We start from the raw sequence: 20,065 nt of genomic DNA, 5'->3' as shown, positions 1-20,065 counted from the left end.
AACAACTTTTTCCTAGTTGAAACCTTTTTGTTTTCTATAATTAACATTGCTAGCTTGCAATACTTATCGTAATTATCATGCTCCCACTAACATGATGATTATTAGCATAACACTTATGCTCCCACTTGCTTTGACATGTACTCAGAAAGCTCGACTTCTAGAAATCAATACTTTATTGACTTTCTTACCAAAGTTCAGATTTCTGATACTAGATTGTTTTGATAAGACTTTATCAAAAACATACACCTTCCCTTAGATAGCTCATGGGTGTGTCAAAACAATTTTAAGAACTATGAAAAGGGATGCCGTAATCATAGTCTTGATCGTTTTGACCTTTGCCATTTCTCACAAGTCCAAGTTAGTGTGCCGGTAAACCACACACGCTCCACTAACGACTTTGAGAATGCAAATATCACAATTGCTATCTAACTAAAATCTACTTAGTCAAAGTGTTTCCTCACCATCATTTTCATGAATCGGAGAGAAACCTTATGACACTTAGATTTAATGGTGTATGTGTTCTTATCCATGTGAATTGTCATAACCATAGTCACAAGACAAGGATAATGACAAATCCAAACTCATATGGACTGAACTCAATCTTAATTTCTTGCCACCTGGCAGCTCAAGGGCCTACCATTGCTTCCAAGTTGTTGTGCAACACATTGAGAACTCTAAGAACTCATATGCAAAGCCAACTTTGACTAGAATGGGCACAGAATATGTCAACACGATAGGTTATAAACCTCAAGTCGTGTGCTAGTGAAGAACTTCAGGTTTCATTCTTGATTAGTTCTTGAGAATTTCAAGACCTTTAAGACTCCCACTGTCCTCTTGACCTATAAGACTTCCTTGTCAAACATCCAAGAGATAGTGTGGATTCTAATCAAGACAAACACTTCACACAATTGGCTGAAGTTGGTCTTTGTTTTATCCAAAACATCACAACTTACCAATTTCAAATGTACAAGAGTAGAAAACTTTTACTCTTACATTTGTCAAGTGTTTTAAACCTTATTTAAGACATGTCACTCATATTACAATCTTGGAGTATGACTCTAAGACTTGTATTGAAACGAAGTATGACTCATCTTCTTGATTTAACCATTTCAACAATTCAAGATCCCTTCTTCTTAGACATAAGAATGAACTAAGACTTCTTTAGAGAACTAATTTTGATATGGTTTCTTAATCATTAAGATGATCACAAAACTGATACTAAAGTACTCTCCCATCTTTTCAGATTTGAGAAACTTTTATCCTTCTGCCTAATTTGATTCTTCTTATTCGCTCTGCCTTACATTGGAACCTTTTCCAATGTCTCAGAGTTACACTTAAGCTTGTAAGTATAATCATATTTACTGAGCTTTAGTAAACTATGACGAATAGCCTTATATCTTTTGTGGTGGACTTAATCAGTGCACATGACTATGTACTCGATCCCTTAGTCCATTACTTGACTCACACATCCATGTGAACAAGTAATTAGTCTTAATTTTTCCAATACTTGAAAGTTCTCATTCATCATGCTATACAACTTGCATGATTCCAAGTCCCGGTCCAATTGAGACTTGGGTGATGAGAATCTTTCCTTATTTGGTAAATTTAGACATTACCACAAATGAAGGAATCAATTTCATACTTCCACTCTTGCTATTCATGGAATCATATAAGCAACAATTTTTCCTCAAATGCCATTGTAAGGATATTTTAAAATAAATAAAATCAAAAATTTTCTTTTATTTTAAAACTATGTGGAAAAACTTATCCTTACAATCCATATGAAAACTTGTTGTTATCTATTCCTAAACAATATCTCATAACTCCTAAGAAGTAGCTCAAGAATCCGATTTTTCAAACTACGCGATAGAAATCCATCTATGCGATCAGATTCAGCATATTCTTTCTTTAAGTTCCTTTACTTTTCTTTGATTCTTAAAACATTACCATGTGACCCAGTCACAACATGTATCAGGAATCTCAGAATAGAAACTTAACAGAGTTAGATTTGTGGACTTTTACCTGAAGTAGAGTCAATCTTATTGACTTTAACATCCTTAGGTAAATTAGGCAGCTTCGCAACTAATGACCCTTTCTTTGGCAATATAAACATATGGACCCTTTGATAATGGTACACAGGACTATTACAGACTTAGCTTTTCTCTTTACCATTTGTTCAACCGAGTTGACTATGGCCGATCCCTTTCCATTGGGAAGAGAATGCTTTTTCTGTATTTCCAGTGTCACCATTGTCAATGTCCATAGAGTTTCAGGAAGTTGATCTTAACAATAGATAAGATCATTAAGGGTCTTGTCATAGTCTATTTCATAGGTGTCCCAAAGGAACTCACTATGTGACTTAGAAAGTGATTGAACCACCAACTTTCTCAAGACTTTGACACCCAACTCTCCCGGCTTGTCAATATGTGACTACATCTCCAAGATGTGACCACACCAAGACCTTGCCTTGCCAATAGGGCTCGAGTGACTTTAAAATTTTAAAGAACTTGTGGGGTAGGGAGAATAATTGGAGGAGGAGAGAGAAGTATGATATCCATGGGACATCATCTTCATTAGGAAAGCTTGTTTCAAGAGATTTGGGAAGATCATAAATGTCTAATTCAGACATGTTATGGGAGATATTCAAGATAGTTGATCTTTGAGTCCTTAATATGACACCCAATATGAAATATTAAGGCTAGGACCCAACAAATTATTTTATAACTTGGAAGAGGTATGCCGTAATCCAAGCTATAAAACAATTTGAAGGTAGGTGAATGACGATTCACCAATTTCCACCAAGATAAACGAAATGTATTATTAGGTTTTAATTGGTTTTTGAAACTCCTAGATCTTTTGAGATTCATTGAACTGTTCAATGGCATGTTTCAATCTCGAGTGTGCCCTTCAAGTTTTGTGACTGGGATGCCGAGGATCACAAAACAAGGTGTGAAGTAACCATGCAAATTACTGGGTACCCTTAAGTGTTTATCCCTCAATCGATGTGCCGGTTAACCACACACGCTCCATCGATACTATGATAAACATTAAGTTACCCTTTGCCTACCTTGTTAAATACGAGTTAGTGTGCCGGTTAACCACACGCGCTCCACTAACCGACTCAAACAAAGTGCAAAGTGTAATTTCGTGGATTAGCACCTTATTCACATTTTTCTAAGTAACTAAGATTGGGTATTATTAAAAGTTTAGTTACTTAGTATTGATCATTAATACTTTTAATGAAGGGAGAATTATAGTCCTGTCAAACCCGTTCGGCTAACGACCCTCCACCAGTCAAGCGAGCGGTGGGTGAGAGTGAACACCCATTAAATTGCCATTTTATAGGCAACAACCTTATACCCACCTTATAGACCGGCTTCGTGAATGAGGCGTACTAGCGGTAAGACCGACTTTACTCTTATACATATATATATATATATATATATATATATATATATATATATATATATATATATTATTAACTTATAATATTATAAAGTATAAGGGTTGAATTTTAACTTTTAAAATTCTAAGGGCTAACATGGAATTAAAGTATTCATAAGAGAAAACTTTACAAATTCCAAAACTTGAGGGCAAGTTTTGAAACTATTCAAAACTAATTAATTCCATAACTTATGTATTTAAAGTAGTTTTAATCCAAAAACTCTTCAAGTTCCATAACTTGTGGACAAATTATGGAAGACTTTAAACTAATAAAGAATTAATCTTTTCTTTATTTTATAACTTATGGAATTAATTAAGGTTACATATTTTATTTATTTATTTATTAATGAAGTGACTCTTGAACCTCCATAACTTAAGGACAAGACTCTTCATCTTTTTTGTAACCTCTGGCAACTTTATGAGTTTTATGAGTCTTTAATGTGACTCTTCATGTAACTTAAGGATAAGTTACACAAATACATTTTATACTCAACTCTTAGACTAATTTGGATTGAAAACAACTTTTTCACTCAACTTTTCTATTAATCTAAGCAACTCATAAGAACAAGATAATTCAAATCAAACTTTTTCATGTAATTAGTCTAACCTTTAAACTAATACAAAACATGAATCTATTGACAATTATCTTGAAAATGGATTAGCATGAACATTACCACATTTAAAAACAAGTTTATAAGTTCAAAACAACTTAGGGTAATGTTCCTAGTCCATTTCTAGCCAAAAACCTCGAAGATATGCTGTCTGGGGTCCAACTCGTCGAGTGCATGAACACAACTCGGCGAGTTGGATGCATTTTGCCTTGGACTCGTCGAGTCCCTTCATGGACTAGGCGAGTCAGTTGGGCTGACAGCATCAAAACTCGATTTTTCAGCTTCTATTGCAGGTATAACAAGAAAACAAGCCTAGGCTCTGATACCACTGTTGTGTTATGAGCATTCTAACACTCCTAAGTGTACATGCAACCCTAAATACCTTGGATCTATGTTTTCTCTATTATACATGCAAATATGAACATCCAAGGTATTATCCTAATCTAGCATACAAAATAATGGATATAACAAGATAGAATACATACCTCTTTGATAGTTCTTGTCTTCATGAAGCTTGAGTGCTTAGTGCCCCAAGTGTGACACCTCAAATGGTTCACACAACACCATAAGCACTTGGAATAACTTAGAGAGAAATTAGAACACTTCATGAAATCGTGTAGCCCTCATACATACACATAGTGTTAGTCATCGTCACGATTTCTTGAGCCATGGGTTTCTTTTATATGGTGGCTATTAGGGTTACACCATGTAACTCATGACTTTACCCATTCCTTATGCTCCATGGATTTTAACCTCCATGGAGTATCCATGGGTCACCCCATGGACTTAGTCCAACATAAGGAATCTTGGATCACAAGCCCACATATATAAGAATGAATGATTTACACAATCAACCCATATATTTAATTAGTCTTCTTTTGATCACTTAATTAATTCTAGATTAGTTCTTGATCAATACTAATTAAATAATCTCATTATTCTTATTATTAATATACTAGAACTTATAATATATTAATAACCGTAAGTGTCTTATTTCTCTCATTATAGTCTATCCAAGTGCATGATGCCATGCAACCCAAATGGACCATGCCGGGTCGGGTCAAGTCTTACCAATTATAGTTATGGACTTAGACATTAATCCAACAAACATATCATCACATACTATCATACATGTCTAGGGTGCCTGACCTACCCTTCGGTCCCAACAACGGAACTTTACTACTATCACATATAACATATCATGCCAGCATATAACATATTAGGTAGTAGAAAACCTAAATGATATCACAAAGAAAATCATCTAACATATAACTCCTACTAGTGGGCCAACATTGTGGCCGTAGACCCACCGCTACTGGAAGGTAACTCACCGCACACTGCTGAAGTCTCGTAGACATAACCCCACACTAATGAAGTCCCGCAGACTTCACCCCAACTGCTAGAGGACAAATTCCCGAACTGTCAACACCAAAATAAAACCCAATTAATAATTGGGTCCCAACACATAATCATAGATACTCACTTCCATAATTACTACATTACCCCAAGGTTGGCTTTATTCAATCCCAAGGACCAATCCATAGGCCCAAAAGTCAACTATGAGTCAAAGGCCATCATATGGCTCAATTTTCCAAATTGGGCCCAAACCCTTACAAGGTCTTACCATAAGGCCCAACCATTTAGTTCGGTCCAACATTCAACATTCTAATGGCCCAATAGGACATAATCATAAAGGCCCTGACTATGGCCCATCCATAGCTCAACTTTCCAAATTGGGCTTAACCCTTTACATGGGCCTTACCTTAGACCAATTAAATTATTTTGTCCATATGATTATTCTTGGATGGCCCATTAATAATCCAATCATTAAGGCCCAATAGAAAGGCCCAACAATAAACCCAAGTGAAGTTTGGGTTTGACATAAAATGCTGATTAGGGTTAAGTTTCCTACTTAACTGCTGAGGACTTAATCCACTAAGGACTTAATCTATTAAGTCCAATATTGCTTAGATTAATTTCTACTAATTATTATTATTTAATATTTCAAGTTAATAAATAATTCTCGAGTGTGTCCCAAAAAATTCCCACAATTAAGGTTTTATGCCCTTAGGGTTTTCTAATCCAATAATAGCCCATTAGTGCCTTGGTTAGGCTTTTAGGTCACTTTTGGCCTTATTGGGCCCATTAGGGTCTCTTTGGGTCAATTAGGGTCCATTAGACCCATTAGAGTTTCCTTAAGCCCATTGATCACATGTTTGGGCATTTATGTCCATTAAGCCTCAATGGGCCCATTAGGGTTTCAAGGCCCATTAGGGTTTTAGTCCTTTGTCAAAAAATCCCCAAACTAGCAATCCCAACACAACTAAGCACACCGCCACCCGACACAGCGGCCGGTGGCGGCAGGAAGCGGCAGCCACCACCCTACGGTGGTGGTTTTTTAGTTTCTTTTCATTATTTTCCTTTCCGGTTACAATTACAATACTTTAATCCAAAACTAAAAACACACACACACATACTAACTAACATACTAATTAATCCACACACACAGCCACACTATGGTGGCCGACGGTGGCGTTTGGCGGCAACCACCACCTTACGGTGGTGGTGGCGGTTCTCGATTCCCGACCAAGAAGATCACACACAACCCACATCATATGCACATTAGAGGAACCCAGCCACCCACCCGGTGGCATAAGGCGACGGTAGGGGCACCAGAAAAATGGTAGCAACGGCGTTGATGGTGGAAACCACCATGGTGGCCCTTCACGGATTTCACTGGCCAAACGAGCCTTCTCAGTCGAACAACAACTGCAGCCCACCCTCCAGCATGCGTCCCACGGGCTGAAGCACACATAAATAGCTCTTTCAATTTAACGGATGGCGACTGGAACAGTGGAAGAAGAGTTAGTCGGTTGTGACTATGTGATGTACCGGAGATCCGAGAAGAAAGAAGAGAGCGAGAACGAGTGGCAGTAGCAATCGAGGAGGGCGTCCGCTTGGCCTTCGTCCTCTACACGGAGGCGAGCAACGGCGACAAACTATGATCATTTGTGCCTCGCATCGGCGGTTCACAGCCCGTCCTCAGTGAGCAGCAGTTCTTCCTTGAAGATTCGCTACAACTTCACGCTGGCGGCGACTAATGGCGTCGGTTGGGGGGGGGGGGGGGGGAAGACGGCATGCTACCAGACTCATCTAATCAGAGCTACAAGGTTGGGTGGCGGCTGGAGTATCCCCACCATAGCGGCTGCAACATAAGAGGCATAGGGTTAGGGTTTGTTGCCTATATACCCGACGCCCATAAGCATATTTCCATAATGCCACAATCAATCCCTCTCTTCATATTCTCTTTCAAAATAAATCCATAAATTACCTTTTCAACCATTCCCTCTAGAATTCTTCTCAAATCAAGCCCAAAACTTACGCTTTAGCCCCTGATCCATAAAATCTTTTCACTTTATTCTCATATTTACCAAACAGCCCCTTATCCTCATAATGTCTTTAAATGAAGTCCCACAAATTACCATTTAGTCACTACCTTCATAACTACTTACAAAACTAATATGGAACTTACACTTTTAACCCCCAAAATCCAATTTATAGCATTTGGCATTAAAATACTCAGAACGATTACATCTCGAGGCTTCAGAGTTTATTATTTATTTAATAAATAAACGGGGTGTTATAACTCTCCCCCACTTAAATTAGGTTTCGTCCTCGAAATCATTCCTTACCATTCCTTACACACCCAACCACTTCTAGTAACATGGTCACCATCCTGGGCATACCCTAGCCCTCCTAGGGTAGCGGTGACCAATCTTCACAAAAGCCCTAAATCCGCAGGTGAATGACTTCCTCGCAACAAGATAACATCTACTCAGTCTAAAATCTATTGTCTTGAGATGGTTTGATTTCCTGACAAACCACCCATACTGAATCATTATCGTTGGATCCAGTCCGTTTATTCCTCAACAGGCTACTTAACTTCTGATAGCTCGAGGTTCCCACTATAAAACAGGGTCACAAACCCATTTATCCTTGCAGACCATTAATACTTTGCCAAGGCTCAGATACTCCCGCTGTAAGTGACTTGTCACTCCCCAAATCATGTAACTCTTCCGTCCATACTCACAACCTGAACACAAATGCTATCACTACCTAAAAGCTAAAACTGCCCGAATAGTGAACTGCCTAAAGTAGTATACGCTGGTACATAGCTGCTTCCTAAAATCTATCAAGACCTTCCTGGTCTCAGTTCGTTCACCAATTATCTGAAATATCGGGTTCCTGCTCAGCTGCGGAGTCAAAAGGACTCCCACTTAGTCGTCTCACATGAGTTTTAAACGAAATCCCTCTCTGGAAGTAGTTGCTACTAGTTGTCATGCCACTATGGCTCTAACAACCCCCCAATCTAACCGATCGGGTCCATCCGTTAAATCCTATCATCATCAAATCCAAGGCTAAAAGTGATTGCCACCTAGCCGATGGTAGCCTTACATCACAAGAAATCTCATAAGGTCCATTGCTTTCCTGATCCAATAATTGTAGGGGCATCCCAACTGTCGTATCGCTGGCTCAACCATATCTAATCCATTTGGGTAATCCCGAAATCCAATTTGTGGATTTCCATATCCTCACTACTGCACCCGAACTGGTGGGTACTACTGTTCCTTTCGCATCCTAGCAATGTGCTCATGCTATCTACCAACCTAGTGAATGCTACAGCTACACTCGTAGACTTACAACACTCTATCACTATATGGTCGCTAGTGAATGCTAGAGCTACCCTCATAGTCTTACAATACTTCCCATGCTAACTGACCACTAGTGAATGCTACGACTACCCCCGCAGTCTTACAACACTTTCCATACCAACTGGCTACTAGTGAATGCTATGGCTACCCCCGTAGTCTTACAACACTTTCCATACTATCTGACTACTAGTGTATGCTACGGCTACCCCTGTAGTCTTACAACACTTTCCGTACCATCTGACTACTAGTGAATGCTACGGACACCCTCATAGTCTTACAACACTTTCCATACCATCTAAATACTAGTGAATGCTACAGCTACCCCCGTACTCTTACAACACTTTCCATACCGGGTCGAACATGCACTCGACCTAACACATCACTGAACTAGAGTCCTAACCGGAACTGTGACCTGGTTCCCGAAACCTGCTATCATGTGACCCCACAGTATCAGTACTGTACCCATACCCGTGATCAAAGCATCACAGTAAATCACAAAATGATCTACACCCTCTGGTAGGGTGAGAATCAGTGTCTCGCACAATCGCTGTCTGAGAGTCTCGAAGGTTGCTTGCTGCTTAGGCCCCCAGCAAAAGGCCATCCACTTCTTGGTTAGTCGGGTCAAAGGAACCATAATCTCGAAGAATTCCCGTATAAATCTCTGGTAATAACCTGCTAGACCCAGGAAACTCCGAATCTCAAATGAAGACCTCAGAATCTCCCACTGCATCACGACTTCTCTCTTGTCCGGATCAACTAGAATACCCTTCTAGTTCACAAGGTGCCTAAGAGATTGCACCCCGTGCAACCAGAACACACATTTGGAGGACTTTATAAAAAGTCTCTCCCCCAATTAGATTCAACTAAGTCTTCACGGCATGCGAGAATTGAAGGATTCCCAATCCTTCTCGCTTTCTAATATCCCACTGATGACAATCTGTGCTTACCAATTCTAAAGATCAGTTACCAGTCAAACTTTAAGATCGTTCATCCTCTGAAATCGTGAAGAGTACTCTTGAAATTTGATCCAGTCTGACACCTTAGTCTATCTCCCACGCTGTCAACTAAAGGCCTTAATCTTCACTTTGAATAACGAATCCTCGTTCCCAGTCCCAATATTTCAGCACCACTGAACTCTAACCGAACAGAAAGCATGCAAGAAAGTCAATTCTCTTGAACATCCGATGATCAACCACTTATGCATCTAACACCCGCAACTGACACTGCCTTCTTCATGCTACCGGTCCTGTCCTAGCAACGGTAGTGCCTTGAACTCCCAAGTTCATCTATATACAACTACCGACCATATCTAAAAAATGATACAACCCCTGAATGCTGACTTCATTGAATAACTATCACTCTAACCCTGACCGAGTATCGCCTAAACAATACCCCTGCACAGATCTCGACAAAAATCTGGAATGATAACGGTACACGCGGAACCCACTCCACAAGATGCATCCCTCTGTGGGTTCATCAAGGACCTTTTAGCATGCATGATGGCATATTTGATCCTTGAGAACCCAAACACTAGTAGAAAACTGACCCGATGTCTATCTTGTCCAAACTCACTCACAATTCCAAGGCGAAACAGATTCCCAATATCCACCATGAAGTGGCAGAAGATTACATATCCACGAACATCTGGAGGAATACCGATCACCTTCAGCTGATATGACCAACCCTGCCACACCTGTAGCAGCCTAAACCCTTAGAGTGACAAACTCCCTTTGTCACTTTCTCGTACATGCTACACTGACTATGACCCTGTTGGCCTTTCACCCGATGATCAGAAGTCTTGGGTCTCTCCCCGGGACCCTCTACTATACGCACCTGGCACGACCCCCTCCTTCCAGGGTGTTCCAAATCGATCTTGCATCTGCAACCTCTTGGAAATCATATCCTTCAGGGTCTGACACCCTATCACGCTCACTAGCTCGCTTGCCCATGGCTAAGCTGGAACAATCGGAACATCCTCTGTCCCAAACCGGGTCACTAACCCCTTTGCGAAGCTTCTCAGATTCTCCAAGTCTCTCACTGATTCTAGTATGGATCATGTGCTTTCAGTAGTACGGGCCCAATACTACCTTCCACACCTATCCATACTTTCCTCAGTAATCCTCCCGAATCCTTCAAGTCACTTCCTCAAACTGGTACTCCCAAGTATCAATCATCCTCACTACTAACCCACTGAAACATATCCTAGGCTTCCCTAGGTTCCCGTACCCACCCAGTCCTCAGCTGCTAAAAGATTCCCAGTAATGTCAACTAGCTACCTCATGAATATAGCCACATGTGAGATCAGATAATCCTTTGAGTAAAAGACTCATCCCTATAATGGTTAGACTCAAACGAGAGCTGCGCAATAGGGTCAAATTTATCACTCTGAGATTATAAAGCCTGTGCCACATATGACTTAGCATATTCACTTAATAGCGATATCACATTACTAAAAGCCCCAAAAAGCACAAAATAAGAAGCATTCAGACAATGGAAACTCTAACAATCATGTTCCAATCAAATCATTATATCCTCTAATCAGCAATTAGTACATGCAATTCAAAGGCTTAAACAATCAAGCATAACCTAAACAGGCTATCCTATTACTGACTGAACATTACTAGCATACAAGTCTACAAGCAAAGACAATAGGCATATAAGGCATCCTCCTAGATCCCCAGCCCTAATCTAGCATGTAGTTCTCATAACCATATCATATCATATCATAACATAACATGTATGGGCATCTTGGGGAAAACTTACTTGAACTCGGCTGATTGCACGCATCACACACTTTGTTCTTTTCAAAGTTCAGTTCCTTTCTCAAATTCTTTTCACTTCTTTTTATAAAAGGGTTTTAATTTGGAAAATTTTTATACTAAGTCCTTAGTTTGAGTTCAGACACACCCGGGAGTGTGCCCGAATCCCTCAAACCAAGGCTCTGATACCAATTTGTAACATCCCAAAAATACAGGCCAAAAATTTTATTTTTAAATACATTATTATAAAACCAACAATATAAGAAAACATTCATAATATCATGTCATGTCAACACCCAAGTAGAAATAATCAAAACATGTTATCATGAAACAATATCAGAGTGTAATCCCAAAGATCTCGTGTGCGGAAAACCATAGTGTGATGCATTGCAATCAAGCCAACTCCTTTCCTTTAAACACAAAGTACCTGAAACCAAAACTAAAAATCGTAAGCACGAAGCTTAGTAAGTTCCCCCTTCATACCACATACCATACAATCACAAAGCATACATAATGTCGAGAAATTCTAGGGTGCCCGACCTACCCGATACGAGCATTCTAGGGTGCCGACCTACCCGGTACGACCATTCTGGGGTGCCAACCTACCCGTGTTATGCCATTCTGGGATGCTGACCTACCCGTGACAAGCCATTTTGGGGTGTTGACCTACCCATGTCAAGCCATTCTGGGCTGCTGACCTACCCGTCGGTCCTAACAACCGACCCTCGGGGACTATTCCACCCCTACTAATACTATCACATATATATCACAACATAAACATACTATCATACATATCTAGGGTGTCCGAACTACCCTTCGGTCCTAATAACCGAACTTGGGAAATATTCCCCTCCTACTATCACTATCACATATAACATATCATACCAGCATATAAACATATCATCACATACTGTCAGACATATCTGGGGTGCCTGACCTACCCTTCGGTCCTAACAACTAAACTCTACCACTATCACATATAACATATCATGCCAGCTGCTAGATGACAGATTCCCGAACTGTCAACACCAAAATAACACCCAATTGGGTCCCAACACATAATCATAGGTACTCACTTCGATAATTACTACATTACCCCAAGGTTGTCTTTATTCAAGCCCAAGGACCAATCCATAGGCCCAAAAGTCAACTATCAGTCAAAGGCCATCATATAGCCTAATTTTCGAAATTAGGCCCAAACCTTTACAAGGTCTTACCATAAGGCTCAACCATTTAGTCTAGTCCAACATTCAACATACTAATGGCCCAATATGACATAATCATAAAGGCCCAGACTATAGCCCATCCATGGCCCAATTTTCCAAATTGGGCCCAGCCCTTTACATGGGCCTTACCTTAGACCCATTAAATTATTTTAGTCCATATGATTATTCTTCGATGGCCCATTAATAATCCAATCATCAAGGCCCAATAGAAAGGCCCAACAATAAACCCAAGTGAAGTTAGGGTTTCACAAAAAATGCCGATTAGGGTTAAGTTTCCTACTTAACCCACTAAGGACTTAATCCACTAAGGACTTAATCCATTAAGTCCAGTATTGCTTAGATTAATTTCTGCTAATTATTATTATTTAATATTTCAAGTTATTAAATAATTCTCGAGTGTGTCCCAAACAATTCCCACAATTAAGGTTTTAGACCCTTAGGGTTTTCTAACCCAATACTAGCCCATTAGTGCCTTGTTTGGGATTTTAGGTCACTTTGGGCCTTATTTGGCCCATTAGGGTCTCTTTGGGTCAATTAGGGTCCATTAGACCCATTAGGTTTTCCTTAAGCCCATTGATCACACGTTTGGGCTTTTATGTCCATTAAGACTCAATGGGCCCATTAGGGGTTCAAGGCCCATTAGGGTTTTAGTCGCTTGTCCAAACATCCCCAAACTATCAATCCCAACACAACTAAGCACACCGCTACCCGACACGGTGGCCGGTGGCGGCAGAAAGCGACAGCCACCACCCTACGGTGGTGGTTTTTCAGTTTCTTTTCATTATTTTTCATTCTGATTATAATTACAATACTTTAATCCAAAACTAAATAGACACACACATACACACACTAATTAACATACTAATTAATACACACACAACCACACTATGGTGGCTGGTGGTGGTGTTTGGCGGCAGCCACCACCTTACGGTGGTGGTGGCGGTTCTCGATTCCCGACCAAGCAGATCACACACAACCCACATCATATGCACATTAGAGGAACCCAGCCATCCACCTGGTGGCATAAGGCGACGGTAGGGGCACCAGAAAAATGGCAGCAGTGTCATTGATGGTGGAAACCACCATGGTTGGCCACCATGGTGGCCCTTCATGGGTTTCACTGGCCAAACGAGCCTTCTCAGTCGAACAGAAACTGCAGCCCACCCTCCAGCATGCGTCCCACGGGCTGAAGCACATTAAAATAGCTCATTCTATTTAACGGATGGCAACTAGTACAGTGGAAGAAGAGTTAGGCGGTTGCGACTATGTGAGGTACCGGAGATCCGAGAAGAAAGAAGGGAGCGAGCACGAGTGGTAGTAGCGAAAGAGGAGGGCATCCGATCGGTCTTCGTGCTCTACATGGAGGTGAGAAACAGTGACAAACTCCCATCATTCGTGCCTCGCATTAGCGGTTCACAGCCCATCCTCGGTGAGTAACAGTTCTTCCTTGAAGATTCGCTACAGCTTCACGGTGGCGGCGACTAATGATGTCGGTTGGGGGGGGGGGAGGGGGGGGGAAGACGGAATGCTGCCGGACTCATCTGATCGGAGCTACAAGGCAGGGTGGCGGTTGGAGAATCCCCACCAAAGCGGATGCAACATAAGAGGCATAGGGTTAGGGTTTGTTCCCCATATACCCAACGCCCAAAAGCATATTTCCATAATGCCACAATTAGTCCCTCTCTTCATATTCTCTTTTAAAATAAATCCGTAAATTACCTTTTCAACCCTGCCCTCTAGAATTCTTTTCAAATCAAGCCCAAAACTTACGGTTTAGCCCCTGACCCATAAAATCTTTTCACTTTAATCTCATATTTACCAAATAGCCCCTTATCCTCATAATCTATTCAAATGAAGTCCCACAAATTACCATTTAGTCCCTGCCTTCATTATAACTTACAAAACTAATCTGGAACTTACACTTTTAACCCCTAAAATTCAATTTATAGCATTTGGCATTCAAATACTCATAACGATTACATCTCGGGGCTTCAGAATTTATTATTTATTTAATAAATAAACGGGGTGTTACAACATCATACACACATGTTGGTTTTCCGCACTAGAGTTTCTTGGGATTGTACTCTAACATTATTCCTGCTTTTGTGAATGACTTTCATACATGAGTTGTGGTTTTCATGAAATGTTATGATTTGATGTTGTTTTCTTATGAATGTTTTTACAAGTTAATTAATTAAAAATGAATTTTTTGGACTTGAAATTTGGGTCGTTATAGACTTGGTCAAGTTTTACATGATATTGGTAACAGGAAGCACATCCAGAATGCAGTTCAAGAGTTCCTACAATTGTGAATGCTCTTGAAAAGTTGGAGCTTACTCCAAAGGTATAATATATATATATATATATATATATATATATATATATATATATATATATATATATATATATATATTCAAATTCAATCATTTGAAGACAATGTTTTTAGTTTTAATATCTTATGTATGTACCAATTTGAATCAATAGTTTCAATTCCTTATAAAAAATATGGCACCTTTGGGTAGGACAAAAAACTGCAAAAGTCTTGATTTTTTTAAACTACTTTTATGCTATTATACATTCTAACTCTATGCAAGGTTCCATGATAAAATGAAGATTTATACTGATATGCAGTTTCGAGGATCTGAAATTGTTCAACTTCAAAATTTTAGAACAGCTACAGCAGAAGATGTTGCAAGTGTACATACCAAATCTTATATTTTTGGCCTTGAGAAGGTAATATAGATTTTCTTTTTCTTGACATGAACAAAAGCAAGAAATGAGAGGATTTGCAATTTTAAAACTAAAAATGATGGTGTTATGTTGAATTAACAGTTCAATGGTATATCAGTTCACGTTGTTTGTGCCATTTTGCTATATATCCTCAATCAAGGTATTAGGGAAAAGAGCCCAAAGACAAAGTCACGAAGGAATTTTTGTGGGTGGTGGAGAACTTGGAACAATGGAATAGGTATTTATCGATTTAATATTTATAATAAAATACTATTTTTTATACATGTAGCTAATACTTTTGCATATAATATAGGTTCTCGTGGGGGAGTTATCTATGGAGTAAAACATACCCTATATTATTGGGTATGTTTAAGAAATTTGAGGATCATATGTCCAAACATCCAACAAAACCTTATATGTGTACACTGTCCGGTTTTGTTATTCCTTTGAAGGTAAAACTATAATTTTTAATTATTCGGTTTCTATTTTTTTGATAATCTTAGTTATTGCTAACACTTATAAATTAATGTATATTTATTACAAGATATGGATATGGGAGATGTTCCCACTAGCTCGGGGGAATGCTGCGATACAACGAAATAATTTATATCCTCGTATCTTGCGGTGGTTTCACCTTAGTATGTTATCTTGGGAGAAAGTTTGCGATCATTTCGATGTTGACCAGAACAAGGCACATCAACCCAGAAGAAAGATGATTGCATCAGATGTCGAGTCATCTACTGCACATTATTTGACATATATTACTAGTCTGAATCCTGAATCGTCTGAAGTCCCTTCTTCTGTACGCTACAACTTTAGAAAAGAAGTAAGTAAAATGGTAAAAGTAGAATCTAGTATATTAAAAATTTTCAACTCTTAGTGATATATCAAATAATTTATGTATGGGGCATCTTCATCTTATCCATACTGTGGAAATAGCCAATCCACCCAGTCCACCGGAGAAACTCATATGGTGGCAATTAACAAGAGAACAACCTGAGAAATAATGGCAAGACTTCAAAGTTTGGAGGAAGAAATCCAAGGAATGAAAAATAAAGGGGGATTTAAAAAAGACGATGACATGAATGAATATTTTAATGTAGCCTTTGAGGTAAAATATTTAATTTTAGAAATTTTCTATCAATTCTTAACGAAACTTTCGAGGTAAAATAATTAATTGTTAAATTATGTTTTCTTTTTTATTAATTATTTTTTCTTTAAATGTAGGGGAATGAGAATGTGGATGGTACTTATCACATGCCAAACCCGGTGATCCAACAATTCGGTAGTCCACGGAATTCAAATCGAGTAAACGAGGATGATGATGTTGATTGTAGAAAACAAAAACAAATCATGAAGAAGGTTATAATTTTTTTGTATATTAAATTTTTTATTTTTTCAAATTATATTAAGTAAATTAATATGTTTTTTGTAGAAGAAGAAAAAGAAGGTTTTTGCTAGCGACATTGTGGATGCGGAAAATCATATAGCCGTGCCTCGTGTTGCAAAACCAAGGTGTCCGGTTAGGGTATTGAAACCTTCTCAACATCTTAGCTCTCCATACGTTTCTGTAAGTATGTTAAAAATTATATTTACTATAATTTTTAGATATGGATAGTTATTGACTACGTGTATAATTTAGGTTCAAAATGCTCCCCGATATCGTCCGGGTGGGGTAATACGCAATGAACCACCACCCCCTGTATCTTTTAGCGATCCCCCGACAATTTTATTGGGGTCATATGGTAATCCTGGTTGTACCGCCCCTTCTTTATATATGGGAAACAAGCCGGTTGTTTTTTTGAAACATCGGTTGTACAATGAAAGAATCGAAACAAGATTTTGGGATCTGCTTTTTTATGAAAGTGACTTGGGATTTTTAGATGAAGCGATATGAGGACATTTGTTTTGATTTAAAATTTAAATAATTTATAAGCTCCGTATGTTTAAATTAGATTATGCAACATGTTGACTTATGGGGAAGGCTTTTGAATGAGCGAAAGACCGAAAGATGCTCGTTGGACAATCATTCCATCTTCATCTTTTGGTACATTTGAGATGTTCGAGTGGGCAGGGAGTGCACTGGGACATCCATTTGACTCGTTGGATGGATGTAAATCTTGGCTAGAAGTTCACCGCGTAAGTAAAGAAATAATATGTATGAGTCACTTTAATTGTCATATTACAATTCGTTAAACGCTGTAACTAATTGCAACGACTATGTGTTAAAACATGTTTATTTTCCAATATGCATAAACCCACATCATTGGGTACTTGGGGAGTTATGGATGGACACACTGCCGTTGAATTTTTACAACTTGTGATCTTTTGGCGCCGTCACCATGATCGATTTTGTGCGGTTAGAAGATCTTATGGACCGCATTCTTCTGGACATTGGCTATTGGAACCACATGGGTTTGCCTGTTCAGAAATCATCCATTACTATTATGGATGTTACGGACGTGCCCCAACAAGAAGGGATGTTTGGAGAGTGCGATTTCTTTATGTTGATGTACATGGAGCAACTTGTTTCAGGTCGACCGATTGGTATATCGACGACACCGGCTATTGAGGCTACTCAGTTTCGCAATAGGATGGGCATGATATATTATGGATCTTCTATGAATGCGATTTTTAGTTAGTTTGATTTGTAGTTTTTTAGTGACATTTAGTGTGTATTGATTCATGATGATTGGTAACGTTCTGTTTTTGTTTATGTTAACAAAATGTCCCCTAATTATGAAACATAAACAAACTAGCAAGAGAATAATGCATATTATATAGATTAATCATAATAAACAAGCAAATATAAAACTTATTACATAGATAAACTCATGAATAATGCATAAACTTACTACTTGATTAATCAAGAATTATTAAATTCAAAAATTTTGAAAATCATTTGGAAATTTTGTTTTTTTTTTAATCACCCAATCGTAATATTCTTTTTGTATGTTTTTGAGAATCTTTTCCATTTAACCTCTTCTTTGTTGGCGTAGTCTATTGCATCTTGTACCTAGACCCTTGCAGTTTTTATGTCGCATTTTTGTCTTGAACCGGCCTCATTTTAGACTAAATATCGGCTTGTAACTTATCCAATCGTTTCCTATCTTCTTCAATACCTTTAATCTCGTTCTTGATCTCTTCTTTTATTAACAGTTGCAATCGCTTCTCTTGTGGCATCAACCACCATTTTTCTTGAAAGGTGGACATGATTGTATGTGTATGAGGTTTATAGAATAACCAGTAGTTTACGATTTATAAATCTCACACGCATACATATAAGTCTCTATATTTAATTGACAATTTAACTACTTTTTTATAGGCTTTGACTACTGTCAAATAGCTTTTGACTACTATATTATGTGTTGTCATATCCTACCAAGACATTATTGTAATTTGACTACATTCTTATAGGATTTTACTACTGTCAACTAGCATTTGACTACTATCTCATGTTTAGTCTTTGCGTATAGTGAATATTCGACACATGATTGTTATTTGACTACTTTTTTATAGCTTTTGACTATTATCCATTAGTGTTTGACTACTAGTTTATTCGATTGACTACTTTTTATAGGTTTTGACTACTATCTTGTAGCCGTTGACTGCTATCTAATGTTATATTTAATGTAAATTTGTTATCAATTCAGAAATCAAAGAAACAAAAAAAATTGAAGTGTGAAAATGACAGAAAGATCAGAGGAGATGAAAAGGATCATGGAAAAATTTAATTGGCCATCTACGTCCAACAATAAGCCTCCTTTGGGGTCAATTTCCAATAACATTTCAACCAATCCCCCTCCCAATGTCGATCCTTCTATATTAGGGGAGAAGATGGACAAGGAAGTGAAAAAGTGTTGTTACAAAGAGAAGCTGAAGTGAATAAGGCTGTTGAAGATTATCGTTTCCAAAGAAACCTTCTAGACATCTATTGTGATGACATTGATCATAAAAAGAATTGGATTATAAGTACCAGACAAGAAATCCAATCTACCGAGAGTTCCATCCGCTCTAGTGAAGAAATTTTTCGAAAGCTAAAGAGTGAATTAGCACTCCGTGAGTACTATTTGGAGAAAAAAGGAAGTTATTGCTATGAAAAAAGAGTATCCGTACGTGTTTCCAATGTTGGAAGAAGATGAGTAGTATTTTAATAATGTGCTTGTTTGTGGTAGTAATTTTAAGGTGGTATATCTGTATCTTTGTTTTTATTAGTGGTTGGTTAACAAAAAAATTTTGTAAGAGTTTTCGGTTTACCTATGTTTAGTAATCTATTTATGTTAATGTCAAGTAATTGTATTGTAATTAGTATCATATTGTAAACTAGATAGCTATGATGTGCTTAATGTCATGTTTGTTTTATCGGTTACTCAACGCACTGTTTATGTTTGCTATTTTTGACTTTTTTTTATTTGTAAACAACATGTGTTGTAGAGTCGAACGAATTCGGAATAAAAATAGATTACAACATGTAGTAAACAATACAGAAAAGCTAACACAACAAATTCTCATACATGGAAACATAAACCATTACAAATAAAAACATACATTACTACATCTTACGTAGTTCTACTACTAACTGG

This window comes from Lactuca saligna, chromosome 2, assembly GCF_052625555.1.
Source record: "Lactuca saligna cultivar CGN05327 chromosome 2, ASM5262555v1, whole genome shotgun sequence".
Taxonomy (NCBI): Eukaryota; Viridiplantae; Streptophyta; class Magnoliopsida; order Asterales; family Asteraceae; genus Lactuca; species Lactuca saligna.
The sequence above is the reverse complement of the archived record's forward strand: the minus strand, read 5'-3'. Positions refer to the sequence as shown.